General features: G+C 37.0%; 1 long non-coding RNA gene across 1 annotated transcript in view; it reads left to right on the forward strand.

The window, feature by feature from the left end:
* LOC106916636 (uncharacterized) overlaps window positions 1-19570 on the forward strand; it is a 78824-nt gene that overhangs the window by 38992 nt on the left and 20262 nt on the right. The window lies entirely within an intron of this gene.

Genomic DNA, 19570 nt, shown 5'->3' on the forward strand with positions numbered 1-19570 from the left:
AAGCTATATGGAGTTCATTATTGTGGAGTAAAAGGTGTGAGAAGCTATTTAAAACTGTGGCTTATCCTCCTAGCAACCATGAAACACAAACTTGATCATACCACCTTATGTATTCAGGACAGAGGTTAATGCAACAACACTCATTCTCTGCGGCTTAATTGTTATACAATTGGTATCAGCAGTTGGTTAAGTTCAGTGCTGCTGAACTTAGCAGTGGATTTCAATGCTTAGAAGATCATCATCTCTAGCTTTGAGCAGCCATTAGGTATCATATGTTGAGCCCCTTTCATCCTAGTGTTAGGATCTACTTTTTAATTTTGTTGTCTCCAGCTCTCCTGGCCTCGCTTTGGGGGAGCCACAAGACTAACTTGTCAGTCTCGTCCTTTTATAGATTACCATTTTTTTTCTCATGCTAGTTGATACCATTTACTAAAAGCATGGTATTACCTTTTTTTTTTAGGTTTACATCTATCAGATTTTTTCCCAACTGAATCACATTCAGATTCTCCTTGACTCCCTTCTTCATAGGAGGAAATGCATGGTATTAAATCTTTAATATTTTAAAGACAGCCTGGACTTATGTTATTTAGACTGAAGCGCACAGGAAGGAACACTTTTATCAACCTTACTTTTCTGGCATCTCTTATTGAGCTTTAATTCAAAATTGGGTGTAAAAACGGATCCCTTAAACTTGAAAGTAAGGAAAACATGCCCTGTGTTTTCAACAGAAGCAGTTGAGATGAAGCCTGATTTGTCTAAAAGAAATCTTGAAAGAGTAGCCCGTGCTTTTATAACCTTATGTCTTGTTTAGTGTAATGGCCCCGTTTTTAGAAATAGTCTTCTGTTCTTTGCTCACATCTTGTACAAGATGAAAGGCATATTTGAACAAGAGCAGAGTCCTTCAATTTGTGCTACCCTTCACTGATTCACTTTTTATCTCTGTGCCATTCTAAGTCTTAATTTTGAAGTATTTTAAGATGTTTTTTCTCAGAACTCATACACCCATATATGCTCTCAGGTCATCAGATGAAGATTTTATCTTGCAGCTGCAGAATTCAATGGAATGCTTAGTCAATAAACATTAACCTGCAACCTTATATTAACATTTTTAAATCTAATTTAAAAACTCTCTTCCATGCCACTCCTATGGCTTTTTACCCAGTGTGAGTTATTGACATTGGACTCATTTTTACTTCTGGTACCATTTGTATTGTATTCTACTTTTTGTCGATGTATATTCTTGGGTGTTTCATCACCTTTTATTCTTAGGCCTTTCTGTATCTCCTATGTTTAATTTACAGTATTATGGTCAATCCAGCTGTTGTTTAGAGTGCTTCATAAAGTTGTTTGGAAAAGAGCTGGTGACAGAATGTTCTGAAATTTTCTCCAGGAATGAGAAGCCACGTATATTGTTTTCCTTTGCAGCCCTATTAGAAGCTTTTCAAGCAACTTTATTAGTTTGTTTGTTTGTTATGGACAACATGCTGCTTTGATCTATAATCATATTGTGGTACAATGTTATTTTCCATGTGTTCCTACTTGTTTTCTCTTTTTGTTCCTCTTGCAACTGTATTAAACGTGGACTATGTGTTTAAAGAAATACTTTAGACATAAATCCAGATTTCTTTTGTAATTGCACCAAGAGTAGCATGTGGACTAAACACAGTATTGGCTAAAAAAATCTTTACATAAGCATTATTTGTTTTAATGTTTCAGTTTACATTCGTTTGTAATTTTATTTTGGGTAACACAAGGAAAATCATATTGTAATCCATTGAAGTGAGGACGGTCTTGCAATAATTAATGCCATTGGCATTGATTGATCTTTATGTACATAATGTGCCAGTCATTAGATGTTCTCTGTGGGTTATGGTCACTGCCGTGTTATTATGGACAACATGCCTGGGATTTGCTCTGATAGTTAATTTTAATTATGTCTGTGTTTGACTACTCTTGTGTAACCATTGTTATTTCCAATCTAACACCTGTCACAGAAATGATAAAGGTGTTGTCTGCATTGTAAATCACTCAGGCTATTCTAGTCTTAACTTTGTTAAAGGAAAACGGGCACCGGAGGAGCTTGCAGGATTGTAAAACTGTTTCTGACTTGCTGATTCTACAAAACACAAACATCAGACTTGAAGGATATCTCAGGGTTATATTTTAAATCAAAGCTGCTAATATCCATATTTTTCTCCATTTAAACATCTTAAATATAATTTAATCTATTGAAGAATTAACAGTTTTTATAACATCGATTGTTATGAAATACAGAGGAAGTACCAAAAGCTAGCAAAGAAGCTCATGAAGACTTTCAGCAATGTATATTTTGTTTTAAATATTTGGGTTTCATTAAGCAGGCCAAGGATGATTGCTGATGATTTTTCTTCAGGTTTTGTACTTCAGCAGTTTTCAACATTTATATCCTCACATTTTTTAAGTTGGAAAAAGCAGCCTGCCTTGTCATATTACAGACTGGTGTGCTCATTTGGATGCATGGTGGGGATATTCAATATTTGATTAAATAGGTATGTTTAAAACATTTAAGTGACAAAAGAAAAAAACTCTCAAAAACCCTGTCATTAAAGGGACAAAAAGGTGTAACCTGTCGTAAAGCAACCATGGCCAAAAGCAGATAAGATAGTAGTATAGAGAGACATTTCTGTTGTTTTTGTTAGAGATTGGCATCATAGCTACATCGTCTGTCCTCTCTGTCTCTCTGCTCCATTTACACCTCAAAGCCACTCAAAAATGCAAGAAAACTGGCAATCTATGATGTCTTCAGTTTTCTGCATTGTTTGGCACTCTTCTGACCACAGCAACTTTTTTTCCTTATTCTTTGCAAAAGCAATTCACAGTAAAGACAGCCCTGAGAGGGGAGTACACTGTGATACTTTGGTCACACACACAGGAGACATTTCTGTGGACTCTTGTGCTTCGGTGAATCGTTGTCATCAATTAACTGTCCTTTGCTCTGTCACAGCAAATCAAATCTATCTTGCATCTCTGACTTCTCCAACCTTTATGAAACGAAAAGAAAATGGAAAATCTTTGATCTAACTCAGTGAACATAGGATGAACAAGACATATTCTTGCTCTCCATCAAAGTGAAAGGAAGCTGTGTCTTCTGTCTGAAATATGATCCATCTCAGTTAGCATGAAGGCAGAGGCGCAAAAAGTGGGTATGCAGCGTATGCAACGCATAGGGGCGCAGCACCAGAGGGGGCGCCAAAACCCCGTCTGGAGGGGGCGACTCGCCGATTATGTTTTCCCATACACTTCAGCGCGCCTCACGCTCCTTCACCTCTCGCACATAACGAGGCAATTTATGTTTTATGTTTTTGCATCCACCTGAATAATGTGTAGTTGCGCCACTGCATGAAGGCATTAAAATGGCACCTGGTTTGACAGTGCAACAATCTCAAGATTCATTTAGAGAATTTCAAGGCATTGCCAGGCTTGAAATCAAATATTTACATATATTGTACAAAAAGACAAACATTCTTCTTACTGTCTGACATTAAATAAAATTAAATACTTGTTTGGTCAGTTCTTATCAAAATTATGGCTATTTGTTAAATGGCAGAAAAACAATAAGGAAACGTTTCTTTAGGTTCAGAAGTTTACATACTCATCCTTTTTTTTAAGCAGTATGACTTGAGTCTTGTAGAAATTTCAACAGACTAGATCATTAGTTCTCAAACCTGATCCTTTGGGCCAGCTGCCTTTTGTATTTTAAAAGCATCTCTGCTCCAGTACACCTAATTAAAATGATTGCATTACCTCCTCTGCATGTCTTTAAGTGCTGCAGAGGCCTGTTAATCACCCACTCATTTAAGTCAGTTGTGTGGCTGCAACTAAACACTAAAGCATGCAGAACAGCAAGTCCTGTTCTGCTTGAAACGGGACTCGCTGTTCCATGCAGGAATGAGAACATTGACGGTACAAACATGAAGCTGATGGATGTACACCGAGTTTCTTTAAAATTTTAAACTTTTTGTTATAGTTTTTAAGACCCAAAAGGAACATTTTCCTTTTACTTTTGGGCCACTTTTTGACAAGAGAGAAAACCGAAATGTATACATTAGTCAAGTTCTTTCAAAGCTTAATCGGTAAAACCTTTATGAAAAAGAAAAATGAGGATTCCTAGTTTTTCCAAATACTAAAGTTGTCTCATGTCATTGTTATGACATTGTCGCGAAGTGTTTTCTTGTCATTTAGGCTGAAAGTATTAGAATGTATTAGATGTTTTGCATTCTCTAATAAATGGAATATCTGATTGTAATATTCAAATTACATTTCCGCTTTCTCATTTGGGTTTTTTGTTGCTTTTTTTTATATTCGCAAGATCCTAGTTACGAAGATACTCAAACTCCTCTTTCACAAGAGAAACCAAATACTAGCAGCACAACAATGATTACTTACAAAGAACGTGCCGCATTGATTTACACCAATTAATTGGGTGCAATAAAACACAGTACCAGAGTTTCACTTGTTTTTTTTTTTGCTGCCCATGTACAATTTTTTTTTCTATTCACGTTTTGTACTGAAAACCAAAAGTGAAATTGGTCACAGTCTCTAGGAATCCATCCATATGTGACTGAGCTGTTCTGCAGACAGCAAGAACAAATATATGGTAAAGCAGCGTTTTAAAAGAAGTAATTGGTAAGAGGCAGGTTGCAGATGAAAGAGCAAACAGATGAGCTACATGGATTACACACAGACTGAATGAGGATGGAGGTGACAGACCATCCATAGGAGAAACTCATCATCCTTCAAAACACAGTAAAGGGAATTCAAATCTATGTAAATATGTGTGATGACTCAGCTGCTTATAAATGTTTTTTATACAGAAAACCTCATCTTAAAAACTGGTTATGATTTAAATCATCTGCTTTGGGGGGGGGGAAGTATAATTTTCTCTTACCGGACATGTAAACTCTCCCACTGTATATGAGGCACATGTGGAAACAATTTAAATAGTTCAAATTGTTTAAGAAATGAGCAAATAAACCATTTGAACAGCAATGTTAAAATGTAGATTAATTCTGCTCAACAACATGTTACCTGTGGCCACATGGTGATGTTTTGAAATTTGCCCTTTTCAAAGATTGATGGGAAATGCTTTTTATGTAAAATTCATCTACAACGTGTCTTGAGGCTAAGACCCTTGATTTCATTGCTAACGTGATTTGCGTTGTGCATGCCATGGCATTATCTCAAGTCATCAATTAACATCAGGCTATTAGATTTTCCGCAGGAGGTGGAGGTGTTTTGTGCTCAAAAGTCACAAGGAGAGCTGATGTTGCAGCGTGAATAGATGGATGAGAAAGGAGCACATCAATGAAACATTTAGATATGGTTGCTTCTGCGAGCTTACATAAAATCTATCAACTAAAGCATGTTGGTTCATGTTTGCTTCGTCTCTTTCTAATTAAATTGCAAATTTTCCTTGATTGCCAGAAGTTGAGATAAAAAATAAGACAATTGTATAACCTCTGCTTTGCATTCAACGCTTCTTTGTTTTTGAAATCACTTTGGCTATTAATTTACAATTTAGTCAAGATGTGTATTTAAAAAAATATATATATATGTTGAACCTTCCTTTTAAACTAACTACAGCCATATCCCTAATGCATGTTTTGTGCCATTCAAATGTAACTGCTGTTTAAAGTTATTCATTTCCTTTATTTTTAAACTCTTCAGAAATGCTTGTTTGGCAGCAGATGGAAAAACATTTTCATCATGTACTATCAATCTTCCAATTTATGTGTATAGGATGAATAAGTCAACTTTGCACAAGGAATTTTGCTCTACTAGGCTTGGGTTAGCACCCTAAAAGCCCCCACACCCCCTTCTGCTATTAGATATTGGAGATCAACACACTTGAAAAATAAGCAATTTGCAACTTCTGATTTCACAAGTTAACAAATTTGAATGTCTTAAAGTTTTCCAAATCTGTTTATCACATGACGGGTGCAGTAAAACCTTAAATTCAGTATTAACTATGGTAGGGCTGGAACAATTAATTGTGATCAAACAAGTATTAAATTATGTAGAAAAAAATATGCATTTTACATTTATGAAGAAAAACAAAACTAAACTTTTTCCTGTAAATGTGTTTTACCTCAAACTCATCAAGTGGCAAGCATAGTTTTAGCTTCACCGGCTTCAAATTCTAGTGGGGAGACGTCAAAAGCATGCAAGACGGTGCTCCCTGAGGGCCAGAGTTTGGTTCATCTGCAATAGATGGTACCTTTTTGGAGGAATTTTAAAATCGTGTGAAGGGAAAGATCTGAAAACCTGAACAACGAGGCAGTGACGACTGCTGGGCAGGTGTGGAATTGCAGGTGTGGTGACCTTCAAGGAACTCTGATGCCGTATCTAAAGCTGAGGAAGAAATGACATGTGATTTTATTTTACAATGATTGACACCCATTTCATTCAATTTTATTTATTTTTAAATTTTGTTTAATAGGGACAAATACAGGTAAAAAATGGCCTCCTAATTATTCTATGCATAGATATTTCCATGGCTAATCTGCAATCCATGTCCCTTGATTTCGCTTCCAGGATTAAGATGAATTTATAAAGTACAAATATTTCAAATATTACAACCAGTAAAATAAAACTAGTATTTTTGTGTACTTTTATTCACATGTATGAATGTGTACATATATGCACACATTCATAGATTTATGCATTCATTCATTCTAATCAATCACCAATGGCTGCACAATTTCTGGACTTTGAGACTATGAGCTTCTAACCTTCCAAGTTCTTTTGTTTCTCAGGAACAAAACTAAATGATTAAAAGCTTTGGGTGAATATAAATCATTGATCAGTAGACAGCAGCCAGAAAATCCAGCTGTAGAGGATTTTAATGGCAGCCTCGTCATTTTGAACTCAACTGCTGAGAGATGTGGAATTTGAGGCAGCCACCTTGGGGAGTTTAGGGTGATACAGGCAAAGTGACAAACTTTACCACAGGGTCCATGTGTCATCCTGGGATGACAACCACCATCAATCTCTCCTGCCTGGGAAGGAAGTATATTGGATGAGCATAAAAGACAGAATACATCACAACAGAATAATGCGTAAATGAATGCAAGTCCCTTTTGGGCTTTCCTTTGGTTCCACAAATCAAAATATGACAATTCCAAGGCACAGAGCACCGTCTAATCTGTAGCCTGGGGCTACGGCTCTGTCAGTTGCTCCTCCCTCCTAGTCATGGAGCTAGGACTTTAGCTTGTGGCTATGATACTAGTGATGGGGCTGATAGCTCTTTGAAGGGAAACAAATCTTCAGAATCTGTCAGTTTCAAAGAGGCATTTGCCAGTTATTAAATATATCTGATTTTAAATTAAGCTAAAACTGTAAGCGGTTATTGATGGGTTCCAAGCCGAACCCAGAAAGTCCCTGCCCCTCAAACACCCATGAGCTCTGCTCCCCAGATCCGACCAGAATGGCGTCACTCGTATATTTGCATATTGACCAAGTAGGGCTCATTCCTCAAAGGTGTTATCATTACAGTAAATTAGCCTATGTGCTGCTGTAGTGTTCAAGCAATTTTCCTCCTGTCCCCACCCTATTGCCAAAGCTCTCATGTCCTGTTAACTTGTTGTTGCCAGTTGTCATTGAAAGTTTACCAAGAATTGGGAATTTCAGGAGTGTGCTTACTCCAAGTATTTACGCATTTATATGGGCATTAAATTAAACATGGGTGATCTCTATTTACGGACTAATACTTGTAGTTTGTTTCACTAGTTTTAATTTTGGAATATTTTAAAAATGCCTAAGCATGCAACATTTTTCAGATTTCCTGCCTAGTTTTAGGAATAGCTTTCATATTCTTGCTTGTGCAGGATTACATTCTTAAGCAAAGTTCATTAACTGCCACCACCATTGTGACTGCAGGCCAACTAAGACTAGGCAATTTTTGCATAATGTGATTCAAAGCCTTTCCATTAAAGTTGAATGTATTTTATAGCCATTTGATGCTCACAGAAGAGATGCAAGTCTTTTTCATAGTCTGAATCTACAAACCCTCAGTACTTAATGGCTGATTGTGTATGTTTTCCCTTTTTTATGGTACCTTGGAGCCATCCATATACATGTTTTGGAGATGAGGCAAATTGGAATTGGTGTCGGTGAAGCGAAGCAATGGAGTAGAGGAGGAAAATACTTACAAGATGTATATGCTGTGCAAAATTTATGTTGGAATAATCTGTTTATTTAATTGAATTGGGAGGAGGAGAGGGGGAGAGAAGAAACTCATGAAATTATCTTCAATTCAAATAAGTTATCTTAAAAGTATGACTTTATGTATCTTCCAGTATTTCACTAACACTTGTAAATTCTAGATTTCCAACAGAGGCATCTAAAAGTCAACTCATGGTCTATTATTCAGCAAACTAAACATATTAAAATAACTGTTAAGGTTGCCACTTACAAGAACCCAAAGCAAACTTTGTGTGTGACATAATTTTATCCGTTCACTGTTTAGCAGTTTTAGGAGTGTTGGACTGTATGGCTGTCATGGGAAAATTTTGTTTTTCAACATGCATAAATAAGTCATACTACTTATCATTCTGTCATCAGACACATACTATGGGTATGTCTGACACTGACATGATATGAAGCTCAAAAAGTAGATTTGTGCATAAAACACCTATTTTAATTCTAGATTTGTCCCCCTTACTTGAATATCAAGTATTGATGGAACAAAAATCATTGTGTTTCTACATAAAAAAAAAAAATTATAATGTAGCTTTCTATGTGCGTAGTAGTGGAATAGTATAGTATATTAATGTGTATTATAATAATTTATATTAAGTACGTTTGAATGCTTGAGCTGATTTGTCTTTGGCAGTCAAATTAGTCCTAAGGGTCTTTCTGAATCTGTCTATTCAGACTGCTTCATCAAGGACTGTAATAAAATGTTTAGTGGAAGGCTAAATTATGGTGTGAAAGAACATGCACAAGCAATAGGGTAAATTGCAACCTTGAAAGGATTTATGTTTCAGTCTTTTATAGAGCCAGAGTCACCACACACTTATCAGAAATGTGGGATTCAACTATCAAATTTCTTGTTATACCACTCCTGATCCAAAATCAGTAGCATCTTACCTGAACTAAAGACAAAATGGACTGGACTGTTGTTCAATAATCAAAGCCCTCTTTGCAAAGTAAATATAGCATTTCATTAGGAAATTGATGTCCCAGAAGTCTTCAGAAGATGAGTGAAGAGTGCTCATCTTCTGCTTGAGGTCCAATTTTAGGTGTCAACAGTAAGCAGTGATTACAAGAACCATGTTATCTGTTGGTTTATTGTGTTATCATGTCCAAATCCTGTGCAGCCTATTACTAGGGAACTTTAGAGATACCATCTGCTTAGGAATCCAGACTTGGGGAGGTAAGGATCTCAGTTTCCTGTCAGACTTTCCACCTACACACTGCCAAAACCAAAAATACCTGCTGTAACAAACATGGTGTTATTGTACTTGACTGATCAAAAAACTCCCCTGATTTAAACCCATGGGGAATCTATGAAATATTTTCAAAAAGATGAGAAACACTGGAGTTATTATTGCAGACAAGCTGAAGGCTGCTTAAATCAACCAGAACTGTGTTTACACCTCAATAGAGCCACAGGCTGATCAGCTCAGTGTCGAACTGAATTAACGCAGTAATTTGAAGAGAGTCGTGGCCTAATGTTGAAAGTGCTGGGACATTTCTGTTTTATTGATCCTATAGAAAATTTCTGCCTTTTGTCTTTTTGGGTTTTCATTAGCTCTAAATCACAATCATCAAAATCAAGCTGGTTCGACAAAGATTTCTGAAAGAATGTGTCACACTCTTGTGCTCAGTCCAGAATGGTTGGTTACCCCATCATGACTATGGGATGTGCAATAAGTTAACTTGTGAAATGTCCTCACTACCTTTCTACATTTTGTAGTAGTAGCATAATAAAATGGAAGCTATCGGGAAGAACAGCAGCTCAGGAGGCAGTGATATAAAATCACAGAGCAAATGATGCCTAGAGACCTTCAGAGAAGGGTTTTCCATGGCCACACAGATACTTCAGAGAATAAATAACGCCACTAGAATTTAAAGCAGTTAAGGCAAGTTCTCTCGTCTGATTGTGTCTCTTTGCCTGATAATCTAGTAGACAATTATATATGCACACTGTAAGGCCCTGCTGTTTATGAGGGTATGTTGTGAAAGAATAGATTTACTTCAAAAGAAATAAACTTCACTTCCTCTTTTGTGCTTAGCTAATTAAGAGGGAGTGAGAGGGGATTAGGAGAGAGCTGGGGAAATAAATGAGACTTACTGATGACAAAGATTTACATTATCAGCCTCCTATTTGCCCAGCCTCTCTCTGCTGAGACGAGTCTAAATAAGGCCTTATTCCATTAACCTTCCAGAAAATGGAAAGGGCAGAGCATTTCAAGCTGTGTCTTGATTTAAGAATTAAGCTGGCTTTTCAGGCGGTCCTTTTTTCAACCAAGGTTTTCTGTTTCTCTTCTTCAAAACCACAATTTACATTTTTCAGAAAGGGCTTACTGGTAGAAATAAGTGAATATTATCTTTTTTTGTCATGGAAAATTTCACGTTACACTGGGAAGTCTCTCTTTAATCTCAGAAAGGTTAGGATTATTTTACAAATCGTCTACACCAAATTTTGACTTTCTTTTTTGATTTCCTAAAGGTTTCAGCAAAAGCATCTACAGTTTTGTCCAAAAACACTCTTGTTTGTGGGTAGAAGCCAGTGGCTGCAGTTTTTGGGAATCCAGTGTGTCGATCCAGCACTAGTCGAGTTCAGTGCCAGTTACTGATTGGCTCATTCTGATTTTTGTCGTTCATGGTCCTGCTTCACAGATTATTTATAAAAGTTTTATCTGAACTTCTGGAAGTTCCTGGGTTATAACCTTTGGTTGTACAAATACCTGTAAGTACACCTGTGTTCTACATAGTTTAACCATAACAAGATGCTGAATAAACCTTATTTATTTTTTTGTTTGTTTGTTTTTTTTTCATGTTTTACGGTACTAAAGCTGTAATGCACCCAGCATTTAAAATATGCCTTAGGTTTGAAGTATGCTAATCCTGGGTACATTTGTATGACAAGGAACCTTTGGCAAAATATACAGTATTACTGAAATAACAGGGCTCGGGGATTTTTTTTTCTCTGTATAGAGTGAGCAACTGCAACTTTGTCTTCATTTGACCCAGAAGAATTTAACAACTCAACAAACCTTGTAAATTTTAACATTTCACATTCAACAAAAACCTAAAACTACAGAAAAAGCACCACCAACAGTTTATCATATCCTTTTTTTTTTCTTTTCTTGCCAATTATCAACTTTAAAGAGTTGAGAATCTGCTGGATCATGATTCTACCAAACTCTGTCTCCATCTCCAATAAAGAAGGCACAAACTCAGATAGGATGTGACAGGCTGATAGCGGCTCGCTGGGCCTGCTTCAGAAAGCAAGACAGACTCTGCTTGTCTCACGAGAAATGTTCCAGAGACTGCCAGAGGTGGTGGATGGTAATGGTGGATGGCTTTACAAAATAAAAGTGAAGAGTGCAGGACTGGCATGTGTGACCTTTTGCAAATAGATTTCTGTAAAGCTTTTTGTTATTTTTTGCTGTAGAAATGAAAGGTAATGACCATGGCATTCTGATCATGTTTCCGTTTTTTTGTGAAGATTGAGTATGCACACATACACACCAATAAATATTCACTGAAACTCATGCACACTCACACTTTCATCATTATATACTGTGCATGTGGGCCAATTTCCAAAAGAAAGGTCAGCGCTGACACTAGTTTGAAGCGCTTTTGCTTTCTGCCAGGCATGAGAAATGCATGGTATTACATAAAAATGAAGGGTTAAAGGATGCATGAATGAAAGATGGATTCAGCAGTTTAGCACATAAATGATGCCGTTACCTGCAGTGTGCTCATGTTTATCATAGCTTTAGTCATAAATCTCACCTCAGTTTCAGTGAGGAAAGAAAGTGTCTTGGAACAGGCAGATTTAGAGTTAAAAACATGCAGTGGTTTATGCAAAAAATAGAGATGGAAACATGTTTATTTGATAGTGATGGGTATAAATGCACACAGGAAAAGAGGCTGAAGAGCTGAGGAAATGCAGAGTTAACTGACATGATCTAGACAACTGGCTACAGGCACAACCCAGGCGTTGTGCAGATGCAAACAGATCTGATATTGCATAGCAGACAGCTGCCAGTCCATCAACACATCAGGTAGTTTCTGTCTGATGTTGCACATGATCCATAATTACCATTTTCTACACCTACAAAATATTTTCAAAATTCCTTCTCATGAGTTTGTGACACTGGAGACTTCAGGTTCCCACCATTATTTATGTGTTCTTTTTTGTCTTGTCTTTATTGACCAGTTATGCTATGGTCAATAAAGCAGGTATTGGTACTTTAGGCAGTGTAGGCAGGACCCAAGTCCTACTGGAAAGTGAAATTGGTCTCTTCATTTAGTTTGTAAGTAGAGGGTAGTATTAAGTTCTCTAAAATGTCCCAGTAGACGACTGCACAGCACCGAATGACATTGATTTCAAAATTATGAGTAAATTTGAAGACCTCACACTGGACTGCAATAGGGCATTAACATAGTTCATTACATTGCTAACTAAGGGCTACAGACTATGACTTTGTAACAGTTAGAAAGGGTTGGAAGGATTTTCTTCTGTGGTGTGCTTGTAAATTAACTGTCACAGAAATCTCAGTAAATGTTTGTCTACTTTTTTGTTATAAATCTAGTTTCTACCAATATAAAGTGTCAGTGGAAAGGAGAAAACTTCGATGTCTCTTTAGAAAAATACAAATGAGACTGGCATAAATAATTCTGATTAAGGAAACGGCTAACCATTTTTATACTATGAATAAGTCAGAACAGTATGTGAAGGCAGAGAAGGTTACAAATAGCTGTCATTAGTAAGTTGCATTTATTTGCTCACATTTATGATTTATTTGCATAAAAAGTTTGAGTTGTTGTAATTAATTCATCTAAAGGGCAGTTTGCTTTGTTTCATAATTACCACTTGCTTTGCTGACACCTGCTGGTGCACCCATATCAAAAATGATTAAATGAAATGCCCTTGCACTCGTACTTGTCCACCGCCAGCAATGTTTGCTGTGTGCTTTCTCTGTCTTTTCTGTGGCTGAGTTTCAGGACTGTAACTTCCAGCTGACAGATTCCACCATGCTCTGCTGCCTTTGGTTGTTATCTGATTAACTGGAGCGAGAGGCCAACCAGGATTCATTTCACTGCTGTCTCTCTTAATTTCATTCCCTGCTGTTTCCCAAACAATGCCCTGAATCTTAAGCTTCATCTCATACATCTTCTGATAACGCAGAGCCGTGAGTACTGCATTTGTTTTAGATATAGAATATCTATGTACAATATACACTGTGAGGGATCCTGTTACATGCATACTTTTTAGTGCCATCGGTTCAGACTCAAACTGATGTTTTTAATGTTTTTGAAGAATATGTCTGTAAAACACTTTCTAATGAATAGCTTGAACACGCCCTAAGAACTCATCACCAACAATGTCTCCTTCAGGGATATTAAGTTAAATTATTTGATTCCATGAGTTCGAGTTCAAACACTGCTTGTGAGCACATTTTAAGTGAAAAAGCTGGTTTCTAAACATGCTGAAGACATTTAATTTGACTATTTTACCAAGACGTAATACTCACAAATCTACCGTGAACCCAGTTGAGCCCCCAGGCTAGAAATGGTATGTGTTGCAGGAGACTACAAAGCGTTCACTTGCTTTAAAATCTTAATATCTTTGTATGAAAGGAAGACCACCAATCGGTTTGAAGGGGGCTTCCCACTGAGCCAGTGAGTGCATAAGATATTAATTACTTTTTATTTAAACTCTCTGAATCAAACACACAGCTATGCTTCATCGTTTTGTTCTACAATTAAGCTCTTACTCTTCAATTTATTTCTAGTTCACAGTTTGTTTAGAAGTATTTATAACTAAAAAGGTTTAAGGAGTTTTTGCCAGACAAAATGCATTTTTTGTGATATGTTGTAGACAATGTGTACTTTAGGACATTTGAGGTTGGTCTGTCACCTTAAATCTCAATAAAAAATACAAGGAAGTTTTGGTTCTTACCTGGCAAAATCTGAAAATGTAAAGAGGCACGAATACAGCAAGATGTTTCCATGAATTTTGTATGGATTAAAGGACAAAGGTGACAAAAAAAGAATGTAATCACAGCATCATAATCAACCAGGCAGCAGTGTGCTTCGTATTTCACGTTGGTTCTTCTGTATAGTTCACATGAGCAGGAACACACGTCGAGTGAGCTTGATGGCTCAATCAGTGCAAGTTAATTACAGTCGCAGCTGGCAAGAGGTACAGACAGAGATGATAACCTCGGTGCAGACTGTAGTGCACACTTTTATGGTCTCCTAAAGGGCACATTATGTGAACTCGGAGGGGAACACAGCTCTTTGGCAGTGACAGAGTATTTTGAAAAAGCAGCAGCCACAAATGGAGCCGCTCATTAACCGGTTGCCACTGCGGGTGAAATTGGCGAGTGCCGCAAAATGAAAAACAGAATCAAAGGCACATAAAATGGAGAACCTCAATAAACAAAGCCTTTGTGTGGCCAATGAAGAAGTAATTAAATTGCGTTGACAAAGTCTGTTTGGTCAAAAGGACAACTAAAAGGCCAGCTTTTTTTTATCTGCATGGCATTCGCTAAGAGAACCTCAGGGAAATTAATTAGTTCCTGTTGTACTGTGCTGTCGGGCTGCACATTTCTGCAACGCTTCTCTGGTTCCTTCTCTCACATTTGTTTGCAGTCTGTTCATGCCTGCAAAGAGCAGAAAACCTTCTCTTGAAAGCAAATTAAAGGTTTTTAACAAATGGCGTTTGATCAGTGTGTAAAGCCATAAATCACAGATTTTATCAAAATGCATATTGATCTAATCTTACAGTTATTGATGAGCACCATTAGTTTTTATAATTTTAGTAATTGTCAATGAGGTTTGAGGGACAATTTGATTAACATTGTAGATCAACATTTTTTTTTTTTTTTTTTTTTTTAGAAAGTTTTTTTAAGCCTAATGACCTATGAAGCACCGGTGTTAAAAATCTTTTTTTTAATTTTCCTTTTAACTACTATAATGATTAAAGTTTAGATGCATAAGACATTGGATGTAGCCCAAGAATAACTGTGTAGCTTAATGCCATATAAATAAAAATCCCCTTATAATTTCAGAATAACTATTTTTCCTTTTCAAATAACAGGATTCCAGAAATAGATTTTTCTATGACTACCATCATAAAAGTTAGAGTAGTCTATGACCAATATTCTACACATTTTTAGTTTTATTTTTTTCCATTTTGGACTTTTATTTTACTATATCTTTTTTTTAAACTAGGTTCATAGTTTTCCCCTTTTCATACAGGAGGACAGAAACACAGGAGAACGCCTACTTCTATAGGTAGAAACGAAATAGGTTTTTACCACCAGGTGGTGGGAAGTTTGAGGGGAGAATGCAGGGGCATGTGCAAGCAAGGAGGTGTGCTGGCTACCTTTGAAATCTGCTTGGGATTTCTTATAGTTATATAAGAATTATGAATGGTATAAGAAAGTTATAGCATTCATAACTTTCTTTTGGGTACAATCTGGACTCATCTACTGTACCTTGTGATGTTTGCAACAACTATTCATCCATGCAGAAACCCACCCTTCCACTTTGATGAACTGATAGTTCAATAGGTATGCTTGCATTGCTTTTTCTGTACATGTGTTTTTATATTTGTTGCTCCATTTCAAAGTGATCATTTCTGTGTTTTATGCTGGCTCAAGAAGTGTTGCAAGTTTAAGGTACTTCAAATAAATTAAAATAAATCCTTTCTGCAAAACTTGAATAATCATGGTAAAAAGAGTGCACCCTCAGTTAACCCTATCTTATTACAGTATTAGGGATCTGGTCTTTGCCAAGTTGTAAAATTATTCAACTCTGCTGGGTGCAAAAACATTAACATTTTTAAATTAACTAGTGTTCTACAACGTTTTGCTTTATCATTATACATATCACATTTTTGTGTTGAAATATTGTGACATAATTGGTGTTAAATTGTCCATCTGCTCCATGCTGTTAGAGCCGCACGACTGAGTCAACTCCTTGTGCGCTAAGTGAGACTGATAGTTATTTTGAAAATCAACTAAATAATGGCTTTGCCAATGCATGTTCTATTACACACCCCTTCCAAAAGAACACGTTTAGCTTAACTCCTCTGGGTTTTCCATAACGAGACACATTTTTCTTTCAATTCTATTTGAATAGTGAAGATCTGCATCAGAGAGCTTTTACAAATCCTCAAAGAGGTCTTATGGGAATAGCATGTTGCTTTAAAGTCCTTAATCATATAGAGGGTTTTACCACCATCAGTGTGCTCACAACCAACAACTGTTACTATACTGAGGCAAAAGCACTCGCAGAACTGCAGGACACAACATCAGAGAGATGCGGTATTGATCTCTTTGCTTCGTGCTGCTCGACAGATGTATTTGAACCAAAAATGTAGCCATAAATTGCCTTCTTCCCCACTGCTCAGTGTCATGTGAGGTGTCCTTCCTTGAGTAAACAAAATAAGTTTAGGAAAACTCTGCAAAGTCATAAGGATTTGGATGTTCCACACCAGAGAAGCGGTGCATAGTGACATGCTAATATGCAGGTGATTAACAGAACCAAAGTCACATTTGAAAGCCTGTTCAGTAATGGGTGAAAGTTTTGTCTCCAAACATCCCACTGGAGTTTTTAAGTCATTATACTTAACTACTAATGGACTATATTATGTTGATGTATATCTTTTATACATCAACATAATATAAAAAGGTGTGTGTTGGTGGGATTTTAGGATTATGGTCTTTCCTTCTCTCTCATGCATGTCTTAATGGGCCGCAGTTTAACTCGCTGTATGAGACACATATCTGTGCTTCCATGAAACCACTGACTCATGCTGGTTGGACTAACCAGGGGACAGAGTTTAGTCTCTGCAATTGGTTGGCATCAACAAGGCTGATCTGGGCTCATTAAATTCCCAGATGGCGAGGGTGCAGGAGCAGCAGAGTGAGGAGTGTTATTACCCAGCAGGTTGAGCCATGAACCAAATGGTGTCCTAGAATGGCTCAGGACCACCAAACCATATCGAAGCTGTGAGCTCTTCTGCTAAATGATTCATCTCTATGGGTTAGGCAAAAATAAAACCTTTATCTTTAAAGTCTGGTATCGCATTCTTTGCTTCAATACCTAACAAACGGACTTTCATTATTTTACATCTTTAAAAAAAAAACCATACAAGATAAAAAGGATATTTCCAGGAAATTAAACGGTTCCAGAAGCTCTGCTCATCGGATTCATTTTATCCAAGTACATCACCCTCACATCGACCAGACAATCTTTTAATTTTTGTAGCGCAAATCAATCACACTCACATTCAGATAATTAGTTTCACAGATGTAGCTACCTTCAGAGTGTAAGGTTCAGAATTTGCCAGGGGACAGAAAGGCACATTGCATGTGTTGTCAGAAGTGAGACTAAACTCGCAAACAGATGCAGGAGAGCTGCTCCAACTGTGCAGATGGTCCTGGCAGAAAGATGATACCAGTCAGAAACCCTGCTGTTCCTCACAGCCTTATTGACCTCCTATTTAACATCATCTTCACATGGAGCAGATAATAGAGTTGTTCTCAACCCAACAGAGCCATAGCCGTCTGCACTAGAGCATCTTACCTAATTACTGTTTGAAAACAGAAACATTGCCATAGTGAGACTCACAAAAGCAATAAACCATTTTCTACATCTGATCCCTTCTTTGGAGCAAAAATGGTAAACAAGTTGTGGTTTTTCAAGTGCAGCCATCTTACAGCTACACTAAAAAAAACAAGGTCTTTTGAGACGATAGCAAAAAAAGAGAAAACTTGCATCTCCTTTTAATACAAGAGAAGCTCAGGAAGTGGTAACAAGCAGACAGGTGAATGTGCCACTTAGAAACAAAGGAAATAAATTATTATTCATCAGGGTCTAAACCCACCTGTCCTTGCGGTGTCATGAGGGAGCTGGGGTTTGTGTCTGGCAGTCATTAGGAAAAAGTCGGGGCACACTCTGAGAAAGTGACAAGGCCATAACAAGGCAACACGGAGACAAACGGGACAAATAACCATGGAGACATGAACGCATTTGGACTTAAAATTCAATAAGATCTTCACATTATGCATCACCATGTTCACATTGCACATGGGTACTGCTGTATAGCTTGAGAAAAATTCAATCAATTATTAGACAACATTTTCATTTGTAGTGGATAATTTAAGAAATACTGCTGTGACTCCTTCAACTGTAGAAGCAGATGGTCTAGTTAAAGTCAGACAGCTATGGGCAACCTGGTTGAAGACATTTATTTTTTTGGCAAGTGCAGAAATACATTCTGAAAGCACAATATTTTTCAGTAATTGTATAGTACAAAGGTTTTGCATTCTAATATGGCTAGAAAGCTTCTTTTGATCTTTATTCTGCCTGTAAAGCAGTCTAGTGTTTTCTAAAACCTTTGGAAAATGAGGTCAGGTAATCAACTTCTAAAGTAAAACTTTATCACAAACTTAAAAGCAAGTTTGTGATAAACTTTCTTTTAAAAGAGAAATTGTCTTTTGTTGCTAAAACTTTTTTGGGGGCTAAAGAAATAACACAAGTTGCTCTTGCTCCTACTTCCTTTCTTTGAATCATGTTGGCAAGAAGGGATTTCTTCTAAAGACTCTACATTCAATAATATCAGAGACTTCTTCAATCCTTGTGGGCATTTGTTTTTAAACGGCAAAAGGGAAACGCACACGCGCACACACACACACACACCTACACACCTACACACACACACACACACACACACACAACTATCCTTTGATTGAAATCCAGCACAGGTGGAAGAATTTTTTTTTTTTCCCTATAAATGTCAAGATGCCATTGGACATAACAAGGCACTTGACTATATATAGGGTAACAGAACAATTCCAGTTTCTCTCCAGTCATTTGTACCCTTTGTGTAAAAGTCCTAATAATTTGGTCTTTAAATGTAGTATTCTAACTTTGCCTTGAAAATTTCAGAAAACTCCTGCTGCTAATACTTTACATAACACAAAAAGTGTGTTGAAGTTTTTTCTCCGTTTTAATTCTGGACCATGCAGACCAGCGATTCCTCTTTCCATGATCTCTTGAGTCCTCTCAAATGCTTTCTGCTTTTCAGTGCAACCAGCTGATTTTCCATAGTAATTTCTTCTGAATACTGAGGTATCCACAGAAGAACGTTGACGTTTTGTCTGGTGAATTCTGTCTGTGGGCAATCTGGTCATGCGCCTTCTGTCCAGGAACTATTGAGGTTTCTCTGTGCAGTGACAAAATACTTTGTCTGATCAAATGTTTTACTCTTAAGCAACAACTTCACTATCAGGAGCAGGTCTAATTTTGGCCTTTTATTTGGGGAAAAAAATCTAAC

Source organism: Poecilia mexicana, unplaced genomic scaffold, assembly GCF_051168715.1.
Source record: "Poecilia mexicana isolate PSO_F unplaced genomic scaffold, ASM5116871v1 scaffold_16, whole genome shotgun sequence".
NCBI lineage: Eukaryota > Metazoa > Chordata > Actinopteri > Cyprinodontiformes > Poeciliidae > Poecilia > Poecilia mexicana.